This window comes from Myiozetetes cayanensis, unplaced genomic scaffold (genome assembly GCF_022539395.1).
Source record: "Myiozetetes cayanensis isolate MyiCay16 unplaced genomic scaffold, myiCay2020 scf2-11, whole genome shotgun sequence".
Taxonomy (NCBI): Eukaryota; Metazoa; Chordata; class Aves; order Passeriformes; family Tyrannidae; genus Myiozetetes; species Myiozetetes cayanensis.
In genome coordinates this window covers 13,506,158-13,529,880 of record NW_026087411.1, presented here as the reverse complement: position 1 = coordinate 13,529,880, position 23,723 = coordinate 13,506,158, and the positions used below count along the sequence as shown (strand labels likewise).

Below are 23,723 nucleotides of genomic sequence, written 5' to 3'. Positions count from 1 at the left end.
AAATTCTTCAACTACCACTAAAATTACTTAAACCTCTTCTCTGTTAGGAGATGCATGAAAAAGTGAAGGGCTCTGTTTTTCTCAGCTGTGGATAATGATTGAATTGTGTGCAGGAGTGAAAGGCAGCACCTGGCTGATGGTGAGAAGAGGCACAACACTAAGGAAGATCAGAGAGATAGTGTTCTTATGTAGTGATGGGAGTGAAGACTCGATCCCTTTTTTGTCTCAGATTACTATGAAAACAGAAAATTTGTATCCATGAATAGGGGCATGGTCTGAGCTCATGTCCAGGAAAGTAAAAGAGGGGCCAGTGAGAGGGCTGATGTTTACTGCTATGGAATTACAGCCGACTGCCTAAAAGTGATTTCAGTCGAAAATCGGCTAAAATGAAGTGCCAAAGGTATGTTACTTATGTTACTCTTCTTTTCTATACCTGGTTTTGTGTTGAATGAACTTTGCTTTTAAAAAATATATTTTGAAATGTGATTAGTGGTGAATGTCAGTGAAATTTATTGTACTATTAAAATCCTATTGGGTCTTTGTTTATGAAATGTATTTTCCTGTATTTGAGGTTTAGGGAGGCTTGATAATGAGGCTGTGAAGATTCATGGCCCCTTTTCTGCAGCTTAATTTAGGCTCTATATCAAATATGTAAAAGAACATTATATCTTCCTGAAGCCTGTTTGTGTGATACATTTTGTATTATTTCCCTGCCAATGTTATTTCTTTTACAAATGCAGAGATGGAAAATGGTGACAAACTGACAAGCTTTGCTTTCTGTTATTTTTCTGGGCTGGAAAGAGTAAATCTGAAAGCTGTTGTGGTTATAAGTTTTATTTAGGTGAGACGTGCCTATGGTCACATGTTCACCAAAGATCACATTATTCTTGATTTAAAGCAATAATGGACAGCCAGCAGTGCAATTTGTGAGGAGGTGTTCCAGAGGCCCACTGTCTCTGTTGCCAGCTGAGAACTTCCACCTTCCAGTGTAGGACAGCTGAAGATAAACGTTCCCATTGGAAAGCAGCATGGTGCCCCCAGCCATATGGCAGTGACCTGGCAATGAGCTTTATTTAGCTTTAGAGGCATAGCTGAGGGATTCTCTTGTCCTTGGCTGTAATGAACTTAGGAGGATGGTGATTACAGTGGAAAGGTGTTACTTAGATTTTCACAGAGTTGGTTTGATCTGCTCAGCAGCACTGATCACCAGCAGAATCATCTGTCAGTGGGAGAGGCATGGCTATGGTAGGATCAGTCCCCAGGTGGTTTTGGTCTGTTGCACCAACATAGCATATCTCTTCCAGGGAGTCATTACAGTGTATGACTTAGAGAAACACTATATATTGCTCTTTTCCATAACTTGGGAAGACCTTTAACTCATGTTTTCCTTGTATCATGGATTATTTCCCTGTCAATGCTCAAATCCTCCACAAAATCCAGGTACACCAAGAGTGGTGTGTAGGTGTCTGTGGACGCAATTGCTCTCAATTCTCCAAACACCCTATTAACTAACTTGGTCAAACGGCTGTCTCTGGCCATAAGCAGGAGAGAGCATTTCTGAAGGATGGATAAATTAAAAGAATAGGGTAAGATGTTCCCATTTGTTACAGATGCATCCTTATGAATAAGAGGACATTGCTTCCCATGAATGTTGGTGTAATTGAAATTAGAACCCTGCCCCAGCAGTCTGTAGAGAAACAGATAAAGATCAATTTTGTTACCTCACCGAAAACTGAAATATCATAAATTGATCTCCTCTTACTTACATGATAGAAACTCCAAGTAATCCCATTGAAGGCTGGGGAATGACATATGTAAAATTCTTGTTCTCTGATCAAGCCCCAGAGTCTTTGGAAGCAAAAGCTTTCATTTACCGGCATCTTTCAGATTGATAGGAACGTTAGGGAACGAAACCATCAGATCATCTGTAAGATCTCTGTGAGTGGTACATCCCTGGTTAGAATTGTTTCAGGTAGCGTCTTTGAATCCTACTCCTGTTATGTTTGAGATGTTTAGCCAGAAAAAAACCCCAAATCTTTAGGGCCAGGCTCTCCTTTCAACTGTGTCCTGGGATGTCAAGAGAACAAAGCTCTGTTAATTGTTCCTCATTCAGGATGCGTACCATGGCATTATAATACTCAAACAATATTCATTAGACAAAACAATTGCAATAATTATCTTATAAAAAGTCAGGCAGGGTAATTTCTTATAAAATGAGGATAATCTCCAGAGGAGATTCTGCTCCAGTTTTGTTTTTGTTTGTTTGTTTTTGGCTGAATGGTTTTAAATAGAAATTACTGAGGTGTCAATGACCTCTGGGTTCAATTGAATTAAGACATTTAAATGAAGTTTAAGCAATATTGGTATTTGCTGGGAGGTAGAAAATTGTGTCTGGGAAGCATACTGCACATTTTGTTCTGCAGCAATGACCAAAAATCAGGTGGTAGAGGGCTTTTAAGCATTTCAGTAATGCCCTTGAAATTTGGAAAATGAGATCTCATCCTTAACCATCCTCAGGATGTTGTAGTGTTTGATGCTTTGGAACATGATGGGGGTTTTTTTGTGTGTCTGTGGGGACTCATACAGGCAGTGAAAAACAGCAATAGCATTCCTTCTCCTTAATTGTCTTTTGCTTCTCACCTCTAATGTTATTCCTGAGTAGTAGCAAAATCCTGTACCTAGGTCTTACGATGCATGATCAGCACAGAAGGAGGACATACCAGTAGCTAAGTATTCCAAAAATCAAAGAGTCATTTTTACTGGACACCGTGATGATAATTATCTTTCAAAAATCAGGATCATTTCTAGCAAGCCAAAGTTCTCCTTCTTTGGATTCAGTACGGTAGTTTCCAGAAGACACCAATACTGTGAGATTAATTCAATACTAGGATGCAGCTGCATTGATCTTTCTGATGTAATTACCTTAAATTATTATAAAAAACAGACCTAGAATATATATGAAAAAGGACATGCTCCAGAAGTATTTCTTCCAATTCTATAATAATGAGTTAGTAGACCAAATCTTTGCTTTGAGAAATCCAACTTAATTTCAATTTTCAAAAGATTCAATTTTTATTTTTTTTTAATTTTAAATCTGAAGGGGGTGGGTTGTAGCAAGAAGATTGATTACTGATGGAGAAGAGAAGGCTAGAAGCTGATCGTATACTCTCTTATTCAAATTCATGAATAATTTTCACTTGTACGAATTGCCTGTTGGAGTCCATAGCACTTCTTATGTGAGACAGGATCACTCATGCAAATAAAGGTTTACGGGATGAGGATCTAAGATGTGTTATTACAGGGTCATTTCCTGATACACTCTTGCCTTTTTTACTTCTTTCTCACTTAATTTTATAGGTTCTCTTCTGCCAGAAGAGGTTGTTGCATCATTAGTAATGGAGTTTATTATTCCTTTTAATATTTGAATTATATCTGAAAAAGCTTGAAGGTTTATTCATTTCTTTAGGAGCATTAATATTAAAAGATGCTACAGTCTTTGAGTTATACTGTGTATAATTTTAAAATAATTTTGGCATTTTTTTCCCTTCCTGCAACTGAAACCTTTACCCTTATGGGACTCTGATTTACAGCGACATCATAGTCTTTTCAAAGGTGACATTATTATGTGACTGGTACTGAAATGATACAGTCAAAAATAAGCAGAAAGTAATTAAGGAACAAAATTATTACTACAGAGCAGTCTTGACTTGTAGACCAAGGGCCATATTCTGCTTGCTTTACTTGAACAAGTAGTCCTGGTGCATCTCGTTCAGATGTTCAGCTCTAGGATAAACCCAGAAAAAAGCTCACATGGAATCACCATTGTGACTGAGACGAGACTCTGAGACAGAATTATGCATGTGTATGTAGAGGGAGGAAGAGATTGTACAAAATATTCATTTAATCTGAATATGTATAGGAAGTGAATGAATGTGTAGGGCCAAATCCTGCTCTCATTTACATTAATGCAGCCCCACAAAGTCTGTTGAGGGTAGAATTTGGTCTGACATTAGCACAAACTAACTTTTACATTTGCCAGATTCTTATTTGCTCACAGCATGTGGCCAGCCAGAAATATAAATAAATCAAATCTGTTTCTAGGAAGATTCCAGCAATCCTTTGAAACTTTCCTTCTTTGCATTACAAGAAAAGAAGGGATAGAAAAAAGGGGAGAGGATGGAGGGTTACATAAATGAGAGCAGGTGCGGTCGTGCAGAAGTAACTATTCAGCATATGTAAGTGCAGTTGGAAAATCATTGTCTTGCAGAGAATACTTGAAATTGGTCCCTAATGGCCTTGGTTTTTGTCATATGGTCTTGATTATCAGGCTAAAATTGCATTGCCGATGCCTTTAGTGTGAACGAGATGGATGAATAATTATTACGTGCGCTGAATACCTTTCTGCAAGGAGGAACCAGGACATCCCCTGGTCACTGCAGCTACCATTTCACCTTGCTGTCAAGAAAACTGCAAGTGGCCAATTCATCACTTCCTTATTGTTCTTAAAATATATGTTTATAATAATAAATACTCATACCTGCACTAAGAATGGGCAGTGCAAAACCTCAGCATTGTGAGGAATAGCTGAGCATTGTGAGACCGGTTATTTTTGGGACTAAGGGGGTGCAAACACCGAGTGCCTTACCCTGTTTCTAAAGACCTTGCTTTATGTTTGTATTCATGCAGGTCTCTGCAACTATATTAAGGAGCAAAATGAATTTCTAGTGAATAAAATAAGCACATACGAGGTACACCAAATTAGTTTTGGCGTCTGTTCAGAAATTAATTACCACCTTTTTCCCTTTTAGCTGTTAAAAAAGGGACTCACATGCTGCCTGACTTCTCTCTGTCTACCTTTGTCTCCATTACCAGTTACTACTAGAGTAACAGAAGTATTCGTAATGAGGTTAACAAAAGTCTTATTGCTATCACTAAGTCTCTGTGGTATCGAAAAGATCATTCCACCTGGCACAGGCCCCTCACAGAAAGGAAAATGGGATGGTAAGGTTCAGAACAACTCTGAGATCCATGACCATGACCACACCGCTCGTTCATCACTTGAATATTTTCATTAAATTATGGCTGGGTGTGACTGCTGCTTACTCTCTGTGCAATCCTTTGCAATACCGGCAATTAGTTATAGGATCCACCAGTTCCTAAATGATGCAGGTTGAGCCACTAATAGAGCACAACAGCCTGCATTTCCTCTTGGCACCTGATCAGAAGGATTGCATGTGCACAGGGTACAAGTGTTTCAGGACAAGATTTCCACTGTCTGAAGGTTTTTCTAATTAATTGTGTTGCCATGTGCCATTAAAACCCTAATGAAGTGCCTAAAACCAGTTTTGATTAAATAATCAGACAGTCACCCCAACTATTCAGATCTAATGGTTATCTCTCACCAGTTATTTCAGAAGTGACTGCCTATTATGGACCTAAACAAATGTGTGTGTAGCTTAAATTTGAAAAAAAAAGAAAGAAAAAGTTAATAAAAAAATCACATTTAAGAGAATGGGTTTTAACTGTGGTGTAGTATTGTCTATCAAATTCTCCAAATACTCTTCTTGCATGACTAAATTAATCATTGCAAAACATTTCCCTTGAACTTACTTGTTCTTTTATACCTATATTACAGATGGCTGTACTCAAGTGCGATGCATCCCTGCACTCACAAAAAATGTGTAGCAAAGTAAGGTTAAATATGATCCAATGATCTGGATGATGACTGATCAAATTAACATTTGAATTAAACCTGAAGAGAAGACTGAAATAAAGTGCAGGCTGCTAGTCTCAATTTTCAGTTTTCTCCCATTAGCTACCCCAGGCTGTTGTGACCAAAGGTGGATTTCTTGTCCCCCAAAGCACCAAAAATACCTAAGGAAAAGCCAAGTGAGCTGCCTAAAGTAAGTGCCAGAACAGGATGTGAGGATTAGGACTTCACCCAAGCTTCTGTGTAGCCCATGAGCACTTGCAGTAAACTTTGGGTATTTGCCTGGCCCCCCTTGCCTTTTTAAACCCAGTAAGAAAAGCATCACTCAAGTGGAACTGAACAATTGACTAATTAAATCATCTGAAGGAAGATCTGATGGTGAAAATGAAATGTTCTGCATTTTTTTGGAGATCTAGTCTATGCACTTAGGTAGGATTCAGGGGATCAGAATCTCCCCCATAATACCTCATTTATTTCTGTTGATCCTGATCTGCATTGGAGCCTCTGGCTCTTTTGAATACCATTTTAAAAGGCTTAATCTGTACAGATAGTGGACATCAGTCTTAATCTGAGAGTGTGATGGAATTTTTTTCAAGATTGGACTTTTTGGCTCTCACAAAGGTCTTGGACTCCTTCTGTACCATGCAGTGTTGTAAAAGGTCATGCATTTCATAATGTTCTCCACTGCAATCACTGAGCTGCTCCAGGGTGTAGCCAGAGTTCACAGCTACGAGGGTGCAAAGAGTTACTGCCTATCCACATGCGTTGCTTCCTGATGAACTTGCTGTGGTAAATTCAAACTATGCCTCTCAGTAAAAATTACTGGAGTCATCTTGCTATGAATAAAATTCTAACCATAAACATAAGGGATATTATTATGGAAAAGGATGCTATTGATATTAAGAAAAAAAAACACATAATAAACAACACAAAAACCCTAGAGGCTAAAATTTGGTAGTTTATCATGTCCCAGGGTTTTCTTTTAACTTTCTTCTCTAATTGAAAAAGCTAAATTGATTGAGGCATTTGAGCCCTGATTTAGCTTTTAAAAAAAGAAGCAGAAGCTAAAAATGGCTCAGCAAAGCAACTGAAATGCTATCACAAGCTCTTGAGATCGATAAACTAGGGAAAAAAAGGAAGAAGAAAAGTTTTTGAGTGACAGTGTAAAAATGGGAAATTTAAATACATCTATATCGATGCATTTTGCACCATTGTGTATTGCCTAAAATACACTTTGGCAGTGTGTTTTCATGCAGTCTGAAAGGTGATCTATTAGTAACACTGGATTTGTGTTTATGTTCCAAATTGTAAACTACATTTATAGCAATATTTCTATATTAAGGTATTAAGGCTAGAAATGCTACCTAAGATTAACTTTACCAATATAACTCAAAATGTAGTTTATAGCACTATAAATAGTAACATTGATATTGGCACTTAAAGCAGTATCTAAGTCCCTGGAAAGCTGTTTCTGATGCTAAATGAAAATGCAGGGAACTGACAGTGTATTTTTACATACCAGGGAGTACAAATAGTACTTCATAGTTGTCATTGTTGAGAACCTCTTGTGCTAAAGAGTATTTAAATATTTAATGGCAGTGCCAAATATTCCAATTTAAAAGACAACGTTTGCATGTATATTAGATACATGTTATTACTATTTATAATAATGCTAACGTCACGCATAAAAATATTAAACAACAGGCATAATGGCTGTTACCTACTGTTGGGGACTGGTCATTCATGATGGTCTTTGACTTTGTTCCTTGCCTGTGGTAGCCTTTTTGTTGTTGTTGTTTGTGGGTTGGTTGGTTGGTTGGTGGGATTTTTGTTTGTGTTTTTTTTTGGGGGGGGGGTTGTTGTGTTTTGTTGTGTGGGTTTTTTGTGCGATTTGTGTTTCTGAAGATTGAGTATAACAATCTGTCCAACATACAACATCTAAAAAAAGTATGTGCTGAAATGCAAAATAATTACTCTCAGTCTTTCACGCTGACATTTTTACTTACACTGGCATAAAAGGGTTTATGTAATTTTTGGCTATATTGCACATGCTGAGTATGACAAGGATGACGTTTTGTGGTTTAGAGTTCTAGGTTTTATTCTCAGCACTCCTAGAGAATCACTGTTCAAGTATGGACAAGTTTATTTACTGTCTTGTTTTCTTCATTTCTCAGTTAAATATGATTGCTTCCTTTGATGATACCTTTTTGGTATTTTGGTGCATTTTGGATTACTGTGGGCCTCGTAAGAGGGGCTCAAAAGTATAAATCATTTTATCTAAGGTGGATATGTTTGTTATGTGTGTATGATGTGAATGTGGGCCTGTGTGTATGTTTTGTTTTAGAAGCATTATATATAAGTTCATCTGGGTTTATGACACATGCATACTATGGTAAAGAGTACAAAATGCAATTCCTTTACTTGGATAATAACTATCATGCCATAATACTCCCTTTCAAAAGGGTACTCTGTCCACTTGAACAGAAGTTGAAACTATTTACTTATGTGAGCCAAATTATACCCTCGTAGAATATTTAGTACTCATGTCAAACTGACTTCATAATTTTCTCAAACAAGTTTATGTCCTTACCATATTTATTCACTGGAAATGAATTAGAATTGAAGGATCTGAATGTCCCATGTTGTCCTGAGAGGCATAGACTCCTCTGAGATGAAGGAAGGTGAGAGGATCCACTCTCTGTAGACCTCCTTAAGTTCTGGCACTTGACTTTTAAGCTCTTCTGCTCCGGTTAATGGCTGGTTTGTTTGGGTTTTTTTTCAATGCTGTGGTTACGCCCAAATCCACAAAATCTCTCTGAATCTTAACCAGTTCACTGTCTCATTTTAAAGAAGTGGTAACTAACTGTTCTGTTTTGTCAGTGGTGATTCCTCATAACAGATCTATTAGGAGCTGCCATTGTGAAAAGACGTTAGAGCAAACATTCCCTTTCTTCAGTCTGGGTGAAAATCCCAGTAGAGAGGTCAGTTTCATAATTTTTCATAGATTCTAGCCATAGATATCTGGGATTCCAATTCAGATCTTTATATTCTGAAATTAACTTTCACTTTCATCATCAGAGGCCATGTTTGGTGTCTCTTGTCTAATGTAAGTTGTGGCTTTCTCAAACTTTTCCCTGAGAAGGTGAATACAGGGTGGTAGATTTTTGTCTATTTTGGACACCATTCAGTATATTTTATGCCATATTGGAACAGCATGTTACAATAAATGGAAAGATAGCTTGTAGTGTTATTGCTCTATGCCTTTATCTGCCCAGGAAATAACAGAATGGTGTATTACAACACACTCAGAAAATGCACCCTGGTTTGAGAGTATTGCACTTCTGGTTTACATTTCATTTAAAATACCTCTGAAAACCATTCATACTGTATTCATGAAACATTCTAACAAGTACTGTCACAACAAGATCTTTCAGAAAAGTTAGGGATATGCTATTCAGATTATTTTGGAGGGGTTTTTGTTTTGGGTTTCTTTTTCCCCGTTCTTTGTTCTATATTTCTGTTTTATTAGATGGCCTCATCCTCCTTTCCCTCAGAAACCTTTGCTTTTATTGTGTTGCATTTTGCAATTTACTGGCTAATTTGAACTAAGTAGTGCTTTTACAGTTAAAAAAAAGTATATTCACACTTGTGATTGTGTGATTAGTGCATGGAAGATAATATAGGAAAATAAATCTAAGAAAACAAGAGAAAAAGACTGGTTCCAGTATATATGGCAACTGTGTCATAGCTCTGCTGTTTATTTGTCTGACAAATGGCAAAACTCCCATTGATTTCAGTGGGAGCAGAATTTAACTTGAAATGAGCAGCTCTCCTACACATCTAATATTCTGAGGACTCAGGTGTTAATTTGCGAAGAAAGATCAACACAGATGGGAAAAGTTATGGCTTGTGGAAGAATAGCTGGTTGAAATGCAGATCCACACAGTGAGGGCCTAATCTGCTTGATGCCACATACCGACTTCAATAAAAGTCAGGGCCCTTGCAAGAATCCAAGCTAAATGTTAGTAAAAAATCTAGAGAGAAGCTAGACGAAACCCCTCACTGGTGTGAAATTGTGTGTACATACAGCCTTCCACATACAGATTTGTACATGTTTCCTTAGAATAAAATGTTAATAAAAGGAAAATGGCATCCGTGAAGACAAAGCATCCAAGGCAACCCATCTGCACTCTTGTCATATGATAGACTTGGACAAACCTAAAGCTGCCAATACAACTGCTCAAGAAGTATGCCAAGGGAGCAGATGCTACCTCTGCAAGGATATTTTCCAAAGTTTGGCATTCAGGATCTTGTGGTTACCAGAGAGGAAGAGGTGAGGACGAGAAGTGGAATGATGTTGCCTTGGCACCTCCCAGTGTCAGCTTTCACGTTCACTTGAATTAGATCTTTTCAATTCTTTCTTCTTCTGCTCAAGAGAGGCATCTGGTGTGGAAATGAAAAAGGAAAGCAGCTATGTATGAAGGCAGAATAGTGTGAAACTTGATGCTACCCTTAAAGTATTTATTCAAAGGCAAATTCATGAATGTATTTAGATTTGTGATGCATAATCATGTTTGGGTTAGCAAAAGGCCCACAGAGGTACCAAATAAACATGTGCAATCAGAAGCCAGTGGGGATTTTGTGAATTCAAGTGGTTGGAATAGAAGATTGTTATGATTTTTAGAGAGCAGTCTGAAGGCAATGCCTTTTGGAGAAGAGCAGGTCCTATGGCATCTTTGTTCCCTCAGAAGGCTGGGGCATCTGTTCAGGGCACCACATGGGTGGTGAATGTCTGAGAAACAAAGAACTGCTTTTGTGCAGACTCTTGCACACCAGCAAGACCAGACCATTCCCAGTGAGACATTGCAGTATGTGCTGAGGGTCCTGTGGGACATGGTGTGGGAAATGGGGAGAAGCAGGAGCCACCATGGTACCACTGCTAGCACCTGATGGGGTAAGCTGGGCTTAGTGCTCTGCCCTTGTGGTCAGCACCACTCACAACCAAATATAGATATTTTCCTTAAAAAAAAAAAAAAAAGCTCTCTATAGAATTGTTTCAATATTTTTCATTGTTTTCATTCCCTCTGCATTACTATTTTTAAAAGGGTAACTTGTATGCAAGCTTTCAGCCTTTCAGGTGCATTGCTTGCAGCCCAGAAAGCCAACCACGTCCTGGGCTGCATCAAAAGCAGCGTGGGCAGCAGGTTGAGCACTTCTAGTCCACCTTTGTGAGACCACATCCGCAGTACTGCATCCAGCTCTGAGGTCCTTAGCGCAGGAGAGATAAGGACCTGATGGAGTGAGTTCAGAGGAGGGCCACAAACATGATCAGAGGCTGGAGCACCTCTCCCATGAGGAAAGGCTGAGAGGGCTGGGATTGTTCATTTGAGAAGAGAAAGCTCGAGGGAGGCTTTAGAGCACCTTCCAGTACCTAAAGGTGGCCTTTAAGAAAGATAGAGACCAACTTTCTAGCAGGGCCTGTTGTGACAGAACAAGGAGTAATGGTTTTAAACTACAAGAGGACCTATTAGATACAAAGAATAAATTTTCTACTATGAGGGTGGTAAAACAGTGGAAGAGGTTGCCCAGAGAGGTAGTGGATGCCCCATCCCTGAAAACATTCAAGGTCAGATTGGATGGGCCTGTGAGCAACTTGGTGTAGTTGAAGATGTCCCTGCTCATTGCAGAGGGGTTGGACTAGATGACTTTTAAATGTCCGTTCCAACCAAAACTATTTTATGAGTCTGTGATTCACAATCCATGTTGTTATACCATGTTGTTGGCCATATCTGTGAAAAGGTCCCTTCTCTGAGCTAATCTGAGGAAACACAAACATATTAATGGTTAATTACCATTAATGGTCTCTGTTTCCAAAGGTTTCCAAAAGTTTCTTTCAGGCTTGTGTTGATAAGTAATGTTCCAGTAATTTCTTTAAGATGAGAAAAAGCTCCTTGAGGCCATGTTCTCAGTTTGTATCAAACTTATTCGGCTTTTGGACTAAAAGCGCTTTTAATCAAGCCCTATCAGCAGACATACTAGTAAGTGATGACCTTTGTTTTGTTTTGGGATTGGAGAAGGGGGAGAAGGAGGCAGCCTAAAACCCGATTCCTGAGGCTCATCCCTGCTGAGCCATGACCGCCCTGCACTCTCACTGTGCTGTGGAGAGTGCCAGCACCTTTGCTCCCAGCCCCTCCCAGGAGGAGAGGGGCAAGTGAGGGAGCCTCAGCCAAACCTCCCAGCTGCTGGCAACCACCCTGAGGCCGAGGGGAGGGAGCCGCAGTGCCAGGAGGAGGGCTGAGCCTGTCCACCCTGCTGCGCTCACGCGCAAGAGAGCTCCATGTTTTCGTAAAGCGGCATTTGCCCTTTCCAGCTGCTGGATGCCACAAAAGGTCACCCAAAATGATCTAAAAGCATCGTTTCCCTGGTGTGAAGGATGCAGCAGGGAACCTTGGAATGAAGGCAGTGATTTTTTTTGTCCTGCAAGTGTTCCCTTTGCTGTTATAGTTCCTGTGGCCGAGTGCTGTCACCGGGTTTGAAATCAGCCTCAGCTTGCTTTCTATCCGTACTGCGGCCTCTGGCATGGCCAGACCCTCGCTCACAGCCCTGGAGTGACTCAGGTGTGACCTCCATGACTGACCAGGTGCAGACCCAGGGACTGAGACCTTGATCTCATTGTTTCCACACGTTCCTGGAGTGTTGCAGGAACTCCAACCGGCATCTGCCAAGGAGGAGGTTTTATAGTGAGCTTGGTAGGATTTGTTTGACCAGGGGTTAGCAGTGTCCTGAGCAGAAAACCACAGGAACCAAATCTTATTTGCTGGAATTGAAATATAGCAACCAAGGCAGATCATCCTGTCTCATTGTTTTTATGTGTCCCTGAGTCTAAAGTCATTTTTAAAATGTGAGTGATGCAATTTCTTGCATCTTTCATTTAATATGCTGCTTGGTAAACAGTGTTTTAGATTAGTATATTTGTAATTTAAATGAAGACAATACATCAAGTCAAGTCAGAAAAGAAGGAAGAAGTTTAAGGAATGATTGATGCCTCTTTCAGTGTTATACCCTCTTCAAAACGAAAAAAGAAAGCATAAGGAGAGGTGAGAGGTGAGATTATTGAGGATCTAGTGGGGTAAAGGAGAAAGAGAAAAGCTATTGTTCATGGGCAGAAGTACACTATTTTTAAAACCACAGTCAGCTCTGATAGCTGAATCTGTTTTCTTCAAGCGCACTAATAAATTCTGCCTAATTCATTTTTTATTCTCTCTTGGGGTCTGCTTGCAGATTTGCCTCAACAAAGGAAGCATCATGTTACTTCTTTTAAATAATTGATGGCTCTTGGTCCAAGCCAGCTTGAAGGAAATTCAAAAATAGGTACTGATTGAGTAAATACCCTGCCTCCCCCTCTACTCGCCCCCCCATCCCTTATTTATTTTTGCATCCTGGGTGACTGGCAGTTGCCGGTGATGTCATCGAAGCTTTGGGTACACCCAGCACTTAGCAGCTCTGATTTCATTTATGTATTTATTTATATTTAAGAAAAGGAGAAGCTGTTAATTGTAAACTGTCTGATGGAGCTAAGAGCTCTTAATAAATCATCGGCAGTCTTGTGCCATAACAACCAGGGTGGACTTTAACAGGTTGAGGTTGGAATCAGTACCAAGAAAGGCTTTGGGGAGGGAGACTTGCGTATATTCACACTCCTCTTCTCTGGGGGATGTGGTCTTCTCAGGGCACCCCTGGATCAGTGTTTTCCACCATGGTGCTTGTTTGCAGGCTTTGTCATGCCGCCTCTGAGAGCAGCATTGTTTCCACGGAATAAGTAATTTTACTGGACAGCATGGATTTGCTGAAGTTCTGTGATGTCATTTATAAAGACTCACCCTTTGTAATTTACCTTGTAAATTATTCAAACCCAGGGTGGTCCAATTAACAACAAGAAAGTCCAGCAATATTTCTCTCCTTTTTTTCTCTAGACTTGGAGAGGTAGCGTGCTCTTACCGCAAATATTGCCGCAGTAAGAGGATTTTTGGTGTAAAATACTGTGTAGGAGAAAATAGTGGCAGAGTTCTCATCTCATGGGTTTTGCAATTATACTCTGATTTGAAGTCCGCCTGATTCATGCCTCCCCAGTTTTGATAGCAATGAGTTAAAGGACTGAAGAAAAGTTTGTGGAAGGTGGCTTACACATGAAATTGTTATTCCTCCTAGGGTTTTTTTTTAAGCTATGTCCATGTTTCATGATGTTAATCATGCAGTGTTGAGTAAATGATGCTCAATTATAAAGGGGGCTGATGTCTCTAGAAAAAAATTGGGAATTTTTTCTGTGTTTGTTTTTTCCACACAGGCAAGTCCTACAGGTCATCTTGATAAAATATTTTAGTGCACGAAAGCAGCACTCATCTAGTAAATAACATAAGGTCTTCTTGACTTTGCAGCATTAGGTGGGCATGCATGCCATTCAGCTAAACTACTCCAGGGTCCAGTACCTTGGAGAAATTGTCAGGTATTTGCTCTGATGCCGTGCTTGTCACCCACGCTTGCTGGGTGTTCTTCGCTGCCTGCTAATGGCGCTAAGGCTGCGGAGCAGTTTGAGCGCCAGCAGCCATAGCGGGATCAGGCGGGGCCTTTCCAGCTGGAAGAGCAGAGCACCATCAGGGGCATGTCCACATGAGTAGGTGCAGATGGGCCGGAGCGGACTGAACGTGGCTTGGCTCTGCACTGGAAGCCATGGAGCTATTTAATGCAATTCTGTCATCAGGCTAATACTCTTATTATGTGTTATTGGTTAGATCTAGAAGCTCCAGTATGAAGATTGATCTAAAGTAAGCATTGTAAGGGCACATAATCTGATTTACAAAGAAAGTTTTCTTTGAGAAATGGAGTGATGGAGACAGTTCTGTATATTTCTCCTCTTCCCCTCCAGAAATGAACCTCTGGGGTCTGTATTTAGGGAAACCAGAGCAAACAGGGAGCAGCATGGAGACAGGAGTTCAGTATTTGTGGGGCATTACAATCTAGGCAGCAAGAAGACAGTGCAAGAATGAAACTTCAAACAATACCCAAAAATGCCTGTCAGAACAAGACATACAATTGCATATTTGGATATCTACAAAGTGCCCTGTACTTTGAGTAGTTCTTCTGACCAGTATGGTGCACAACAATGTGTAAGAGCTTTTTCAAGTGGAATATATATGCAATTTATCCAGGTGACTGCAGCTTTTGGAAACTTTTCTTCTGTGTGGTGAAGTTTGCAAACAGAATTTAGAGATGTTCACATTGTCTCTTTATCTGCCAAAAGAATTGGTTAAAATTGCTTTGGTGGTGGGAAAACTTAAAACCAGCACACCAGCTCACTTTGTGTGTTAGTACAGTCTTTTGCCATAGAGGGAAGTCTAAGACTTGCTGAAGGCACAGCATACCAAGGTGTATCTATTAGTGTGTGCTTAACTCTTGCCTGCAAGCTTTTATTAGATGCAGTGGCCAGAAAAATTGACCTCATGGGGTTTTTTGGGTATTTTTGTTTGGCTGGGGGTTTTTTGGGAGGTGGCTCCTGACTCACATCACATACATATGTAAAGCTGCCAATTTTCTGATTTATCAATGAAAGAAACACTTAGTTGGGAAAAAGGGAGAAGCCTTGTAATAACATAACTGAGCTTTGAAATCTAAGCTGCATCAGAAAATATGAGTATGTTATTGGGACCCTTCTATCTGTGAATGTATTGACATATAATGAATATCATGAAACAAAGTAAAGCCAGTTTCTCTGATGGCTAGACTCTCCAGTTTTAAATGCTACTGCAAGCATTCTGTTTGGGAAGGGAAGCTAAAAGTCTCTCAAGGGTACATAGAAAATGCTGATTCTGAATGTATAAATGGACACATTTTAATCCTTACGTTATTAATTATTACCCATGATTAATTGTAATTATTTTATTACTACTCCAAACCCTTGGGTCAAATTGCACACCGAAGTCGGTAAGAATTTTTCTGAAGAATGCCTTGATTTGGTATGTTATCATTTTTATATTGAATATTGGACATTATCAGTTCCATTGAAGAGACCAACTGCTATCATGCCATCAAATTACAGGATATATTTGGGTTGCAGGCATAACTCCATTTCTTTCAGTGTCATCAGATATAACTGTAAATTTAATACACAAAGGGAAAGGGGAAATAATCCCTTCACCCACAAAGACATAAATTAAATGTTACCCCACGCTAAAAAGTGCAACCTTAAATGAACCTTACGTTCAGGAAAATTCAGTGCCTACATTCAGTGTGTATGCTCTTTTCAAGGGGATAGCAAGTACTTTCAGATTAGTCTGAATTACTGAGGATTTTCCAGAGGGAAAGCTGCACACCTCCTCCCTCTGGCCAGCCCTACCTTCCCACTGCCTCTCTCTGCTCAAGTAACCAGAAGAATCTTTTTCTTCTGAACCTATAGCTTGTAATATACATAAAAGCAGAGTTTGCTTTGATCCTGACAGCAAAACGTTTATTTTTAAACTGGAACTGGGCTGTTGTCCAGCAATGCTCTTTCCTTTGCATCATGCCCTGGGTTTCAGCTCCACAGCCTGCCTGGGTGCAGCTGGACCTGCTGCAAGAAGGACCTGACTTGATGGGTCCTGCTGAGCTCTCTCCCTCCCTCTCTCCTCATTCCTCCTTCTCCTCTGGTTTTGAAATTCAAATTGAATGCAATTTTCAGCTCATTTGAGCCAGAATATACACTTGCTGAGCTTCAGTGGCTCTTAAATTCAAACTCGCAAGAGAAAACAGATATCATCTGTCACCGAGGGTGGGAAAGGGTGTCCTCCCCACATTTTATTCATGGGAGACAGGGCTGCATTGACTAATTCCAGTCTTTCTGACTAATCACTCACTGGCAAACTAATCAGCTAATCGATGCAACTGGTTTCTTGTAGTTTGGTCTCTTTTTTTCAGGGTGGGTTTTTTTTTATTTTTTATTATTTCTCCAGCCTATGTAGTATTTATATTTATTGTCCTAGAACTGCCCTAGCTGGAACACCTGTGTCCACATTTGACTGTACCCATTTGTTGCTGGTCTCATTGTCTCTATCACAGACTATTCACTTTAAAGAACTACAGATGAAAATGCCACAAATTGAATGGTTGGCAGAGAGGGGTGAGAGATTTTCAGAAGAAGGTTAAAAATGGAAAGCAGCAAAGGGAGAAAAAATGTTAAATCATTAGTTGTTGTTATGTCAGCAGGTTTAGGACCAGGTACATCTATGGGTACATACCATAGCTACTTACTCTATAAAACCTGTTTCAAAATAACACGTGGCAATATCTCATGAGTCATCTCATGGGTCCTTGCATAAAAGTAAAGAAAAAAATGCTATTTTGCCTTACTATTTTTTTCTTTTTAGTATTATTTTTGAAATATAAAAAGACTCTTGCAATGATGTCCAGCTCCTGCTTTTATTGTTCTCCTTTACAAACTTCTCTTTCATTTGGTGAAAATAGCATTGGTTTGGAGATTGGCAACTACCTTCAAAAGGAAATCTTGCAAGAAACAGCAATTTGGTAGGTGTAAGGGCAAAACTAAAGTACAATCTGTGCTAGTAGAGAAAATAGGTTACTTAATCTAACAGCATGATAGCATTTCAGTGCTGCTCTGAGCAACATCAGCTTGTCACTGGCAAAAATCCACAATCTGAATTTTTGTTGTAACAAAATCTACATGCAATGAAGAACGTCATAAATAGATGGGACATCTGCAAATGGTGAGAACATAATAAAGTCAGACTGGGAAGAATAGCAAACACCATGTTGGTCCCTTAATTGTTTTGTATGTTCTAAAGCCCTGATGTATTACTAAACCTGGTTTATGGTTGGAAACTGCTGTTCTTGAGCTTTCTTGGTGCCTGTTCCTTGTTCCTCATACCGGGCAAGGGTTTGTGTACAATTAAGGCCCCATCCTACAAATAGTTTTGTATTTGGTATGCTAACATCACCCAGACTGAAATGAAACTCTGGGGCAATGTTTAGTTATCCCTTCGGTCACCTTATGTGCTTCCAGTTTAGTGTGTTGTAAGTGCTAAAAAAAAAATGCTTTTTGCTGTGGGCTGAACCAAAGCAAAGATTTAGTTCAGGCCAGCAAAGACTGGCCTGTGCAGTCAGCTGGCCTTCTTGCAGAGGCAGATGCCTTGCACAGAAGCCACTCTTCTGTTATGGCAAAACTTGTGTATTTTATGTTGGAGAGTCACTGGCAAAAAGCAGGGCTGAGGAAAGAGGGCACCATTAGTGTGTGATTGTAGTAGCCCAAGCTCACCTTGCGGACTGGGCCTCTTCACAACAAAGGCACTGTTGAGTTACCTGTATCTGATCACAGTGAAGTTTAGAGAGGTGACAGACACACGGCTGCCAGGGTAGCAGGAATTGATTTCCGATGATCTTTGTGGTCGTAAATGTTAGCCCTGATGCATTTACAGTTACTGAAGTGGGAGATTTTGGAATCTTTTTTTAATTAGGCAATTAGATTCAGGTTAAGCCCTGTTTTAACCACCTCAGTGCCCCTCTGAATCTTCCTCTTTGTCTCTAGTGGCTCTGTTAGACATTGACACTGACCTGCAAAGCTGGTACTACAAGGCCTTATAAAGAAATTTGATATTCCTATGAAAGTTATGATGATGTATGTAAATCAGCTGCCATATCCACACTGTCACCTCTTCAGCTGAAAAAGAAGGGCAAATCATTTCGTTGGTAGCTGCTGAAACCGTCAGCTGCACTGTCATTAATACTCTCCCCTCTTTCCTGGAAACTCAATATGTCAGCTACCTGATGTACCCTTTCTCTTCCAAGAATACATCTCTCCATTCCTTCAAATTCTTCTTGAGCTGGGACCTCCCACCTGACAGTTTATTGTTCTTCTTCTGGTCCATTAGTTTTTCCTCCTATTCTTTTTTCTTAGCCTCATGTGTTTTTTATAGAATTTTATCATGTGCTAATGATCAAACTATCTGAACTCTTTCCAGGAGTGTATAAAGCAATGTGTCCAACTGCTATGATGCTTTTTTTTTTTTTTTTTTTTTTTTAACCTCTCCTCTTTCTTATGGGGAGAACAGTGGGAGGTAAAGCATTGGGGTTTGAATTCTTTATATTGCTCTGGTAATATACCATCATGACCCCTGGTAATATACGATCTGCCTTTAAGGCATCTCCTGGGCCATGCTGTTTGGACTTTGGTGCTGGATCTGTTCCTCAGGGAAGTGCCCAGGTTTCTTTTGCTGCTCTCCGAGAAAAGAGTCTCCATATGGTATCAATGCTTTGAAACAGGTCTTCCTGGTCCCTTTCCATAGATGCTCTTGCTGAACTTTCTTGTTCTATACCCCCTACTCTCTTGCTGCTTAACACTGATAGTCCCAGAGATCTTCCATCATCAGTCCCCTCATCTGTAATTGGTCCTTCAGGAGCCACATGGCAGCTAAAGCACTTGCACACAAACTTTATGCTGGGAAATACTCAGAATAATAGAAAATAATAGAAAATAGAAAATACTTTGCTTCGCAACAGCATAAGAGCCATAGCAATCCAGATGAAATAAGATAGTCCCTGTCTTCTTGCTTGGGTGGATCTCCCATGCACTTGTCCACCTTCCAGCTCACAGCCATCTTTCTTTCTTTGTGATTGGGCCATATATGAAGCTTTCCATTCCAGAAAGAAGCAAAACTCTGACTGTTGTCAATAGACATTTGTCATCAATGAGATTTTTTTTTTTTTTAAGTCTTTGCAGCTCACCTTTTTGTTGTAGCACATATTCACATACAACTGCTTACAAGTAGAGGTTGCACCTGTAAGTTTTCCACATGAGTAGACTCCTGTGGACCTCAGGAATCTGATTAGAAATTTCCACATAAGGAAGAAATGACTGGGTTGCAAGTCCCAAAGCTCCTAAAATTGTTGTCCCATCCTAGAAAAAACCTCTTGGTATGTCTGTGTAGGTTATGCACATATAGGTGTGTATCCATAGAGAAAGAGTGATGTTTTATGATATTTCAGAAGCAGCAGATTACTTGCTGCTGTTCAGAGATCCCTGGCTGACCTATAAGTCCTGCTTGATTATAACAAACTCAATAGAGACTACAGTTTCAAAGGAATAAATAAGTGCCAACCAAACCCTGGATGTTTTGGTATTGAACCTATAGTCAGGTTTTTGCTTTTAATTTTGTATCTACTTATAAGAATATGTATGTTAATCCTTCTGATTGGTTCTTTAATATGCTCTATATGGGTTTTTTGTATTTTCTTTCTTTACGGTGCTTCGAGAAATATAGTAGTAAAGGATCAAAACTACTCTCTTTGAAATTATCTTTAAAACCGCTATTGACTTTAACAGGATTAGTGGTCATGTTAGGGAGCCTGAGAAAGTGGTCTTACAGCTCACACAGCATCTGACTCCTAAATAACAAACCTCATCAAGTCAACTATATCCGAGTCACGTTTTGTTCCATCCTGGCACAAGCCGGACTGGGACAACAAATTGTATCACCAAAGAGGCATGACATTAGCCTGGCGTGTATTTTTACCAGGCTTTGTATTGCCATGGCAACAATAGTTTTAATTATGGAGAGCCAAAACGCTAAGTTGTATATCAGATGGGGCTCAGTTTTCCCTGTGGACAAAACTCTGATTAGCCATTGGAGAAAAGCTTTGTATCTTGGTTTTCCTTCCAGGCTGGATTTTATTCTCTACTTTAGCAGACGGTTTGTTGTGTTCAGAGTGTGAACTTGGAGGGGCTGCAGCCGGCTGGAGGACAGTATGGAGGGAGATGAAGTGACCCTCCTGTCTCAGGGGCAGCCTGGCACCGTGCTGGCTCGTGTGTTTAGGAACAGTTCTCTCACTAAAGGACTGCTCTTGGCTTCCCTCTAAACTGCTGGAGATCTGCAGATGTGGAAAAGGCTGGTGTGAAGTGATGTCTAATAATCAGCCTTGACAATGTTCGAGATTGTGCTTGGGGGACAAACAAGGAGCTACACTTCAGCAGTAGGCATGAAAATTTGCAAAGCAGATCCACATTCACATCCAGCTGTGGGAAATAAATATGTCTGCATGGTAGAATGCAGGTCAGGAGTGGCTTTTTTCACAGTGGCTTAGGTTACTTGTCCGACTGTCACTCGACAGCAGTGACCAAAAATGTGTATAGGGAATTCATAACAAGAGAGGGAAAAATTGGTTGATGTAAATCAGTGTCATATATGTATATATATATGTGTGTGTATATATATATATAAAATCAATTATGTGGCCTTCTAATGTGTTAATTTCCTGGTCTGGATGAATGGTGGCCCTTGGTGGTTATGGTAAGGCTGTGTCTGGGTTTGTGAACTTCCTGGCAGTATTTGAAGAGTAGTGAGGTTGGAGAAGAGACAGAGCTCTTGACTTCTGTGTGGATCTACTCTGAACACCTGGGATCCCAAACGTATATTTTCATGATTGCAGGTCTGAGGCAGTGTCACCAGGAGATTATGGCTAAAGATCATGGTATCACATAGGATGAGAGTTGCAAGATCACACTCTTAACTAGAAATTCAATTATTCAAATGTGGTTCCAGGCTGCAGGGGGCTCAGCAAGCATGTAGGCTAATATTTAGACTTACTGAAGCTGTAATCTCACTCCTTGCTGTATTTCAACAGCTTTTTTCACAACGTACAACCCTGAGCAAGTAATTCAGTGGTAATTGTACTGTTGATTCACTAATACTTCTTGAAATTTAAGAAGTCCCACCTCTAAGATTTTGATTTTGGAATTTGAGTTCATAAATTAAGCCCTTTTATGAAAGAAAATAAGAACTTTTCTGTTGTTTTTAATAAGATTTTACAGTAAGTATGGCAACAGCAAGTCTGTCAGTCCCAGCTTTGCTGCACATGTGTAGCTCTGTGCTTTGAGACCCTTGAAATATCTGGTTTTAGGACATCAGCAGGGGGCTAATGAAAAGGCTTTGTTGATTTTAACGAATTGCAAGCCACTGTAGCCAAAATAAATATAATCTGCTTTTTGGATTAGTTGTCACACATGATTTTACCTACTAACAGTGATTAAAGAACCCTGGTGGACCAGAAGCATAGCTGCTCTCTGGTGACTCTTGCTAAAATAGCAATAAACAGAAGTAAATAAAGACTTAGGGCATTAGTTATCTTTAATAAACAGTGACACTGCATATAATGTTTTGGGGGGAGGCTTCAAAAACCTCCATTGAGTACAGCAGTGTCACTCCTAGTGCAGAGAACACTGGTCATGTTAGGTGTCTGGAAATTCTGGCAGCGAGCAGCATTCCTTGTGCCACTGGCCTGATGTTGCTCCTCAAGAGGTGCTGACCCAACCACACACCTCATGGACACCTTCATCACTCAGCCTTCTTCATCCAGGAGCAGACATCAGAAAAAAAGTTGAAAATATCCCAGACTGGAAGATTATGACAGGAAAATCAAGGGAGTGTTAATTACTTGTGTAATTCTGCAACCTACGAACCGCTGTAAATCCATCCAGTAAATGAACAGAGGGCTGGTGCTGGTCTCTCCTACCTCTGTCTTTGCAAGCTGATGAACAGAATTACTTGCCCCTGCTGACATCTTTTATCTTTGATATTTTCCCAGTAATCAAGGGTGGGTGTGTTTCCTGATCCCCTTCACATTTGTTGTGAGAGGCAACAATTACAGTTGATGGTATTGTACAACTCCTTTGGACTCGTTGTTGCTTTTAATCAGAGGATAGAAGAAACAAAACAAACGAAAGCACGTTCTTTCTTCCAAGAGGGAATTATTGCTGCAGTACTGAATGTTGGGAATGATTTTAGGCTCTGTTTTAGGGGGTATAACATCTTCCTGACAGTGGCAGGGAATGGAGGAATTTCCCAGAAGGAACACAGAAAGTGAGGGCTTTTGAAATCTAAAAAAAATATAAAATAATCAAGGGATAGCAAAACATGAGAAATATTACTTTAAGGAAAAATCCTACCAAAATAGGGAGAGGGTGTGAGCTTTCTAATGAATCTTCAACTTGTATTCATCTGTTTCTAATTGTACACCCCTGGAAGGCACATGGCACTGTTCTACGAGGAGTTTATCTTTTACATGACAGCTACAAAACTTCAAACTCATCAAGCAAACATCCTCAGGCTTTTTAAGAATTGTAAACTCCTTTTTGATGTATGGAGTTAGATTCTTGTTTGGTGTTTTTGGTGAAGTTGTGCAGCAGTTAAAATCCACTTCTGGTTTTATAATCTCTGGAAAAAATACTTTGATATCATGCTCAGGAAGGGAGTAAGACCCACCAAGGACCCATCCTTCTCTTGGCTGGCAGTCATTAGGAGTTTGGAGACTTGCCCGATGGTGTAATTCAAGTCTTGACTGCATATCTTATTGGTTAAAAATAGGAGCCAACTCCAGCTCATCAGTTTTGCTAAGAAACTATTGATTGTGATTAGCAAGCTTAAAAATAATTACCTTGTGTGTTCATTGCTATCTTTGGACATACTCTCATATTCCTACTGTTATAGAAAGTATTGAGCAGCACAATAGGACGATTTGATGACTAAGGTGTTACACTGAGTGGGCGGGAGAAGGGTATTGAGCACGTCTGAATTGTTCCATCTCCTGGGCATGACACGAAAACAGAACACCTACACAGGGGAGAAAACCCATTGGCCTTACTGGAAGGTACAAAATGAGCTATCCCCCACTCCCTTGTTGCCATGATGGAGGGTATATCCAGTCATTCCCAGCTGCAGTCATCACTTCAACCACTTTGGCAGGAGCTACAAGCCCACCCAGCACTGCAGGGATAAAACACTGGTTTGCTTAGCACCTGGGGAAGGGGAGCTGAGTTTCACCTGGGTTTTAACACCTACTTGAAAAGCCTGATGGTGCTGATTCATACCTGCTAGCAGCTGACCCTGAATGGCTGACTCAGTTAATGATAACTGAAAGCCTGTCTGTCTTTGGAAGTTGTTGTTCCTGTACCAGGGACAGTTGCAGCAAGAGATGA

General features: G+C 40.0%; 1 protein-coding gene across 14 annotated transcripts in view; it reads left to right on the top strand.

The window, feature by feature from the left end:
• Positions 1 to 23,723, top strand: part of ESRRG (estrogen related receptor gamma) — a 398,323-nt gene that overhangs the window by 86,457 nt on the left and 288,143 nt on the right. The gene's annotated exons all lie outside the window — the stretch shown is intronic.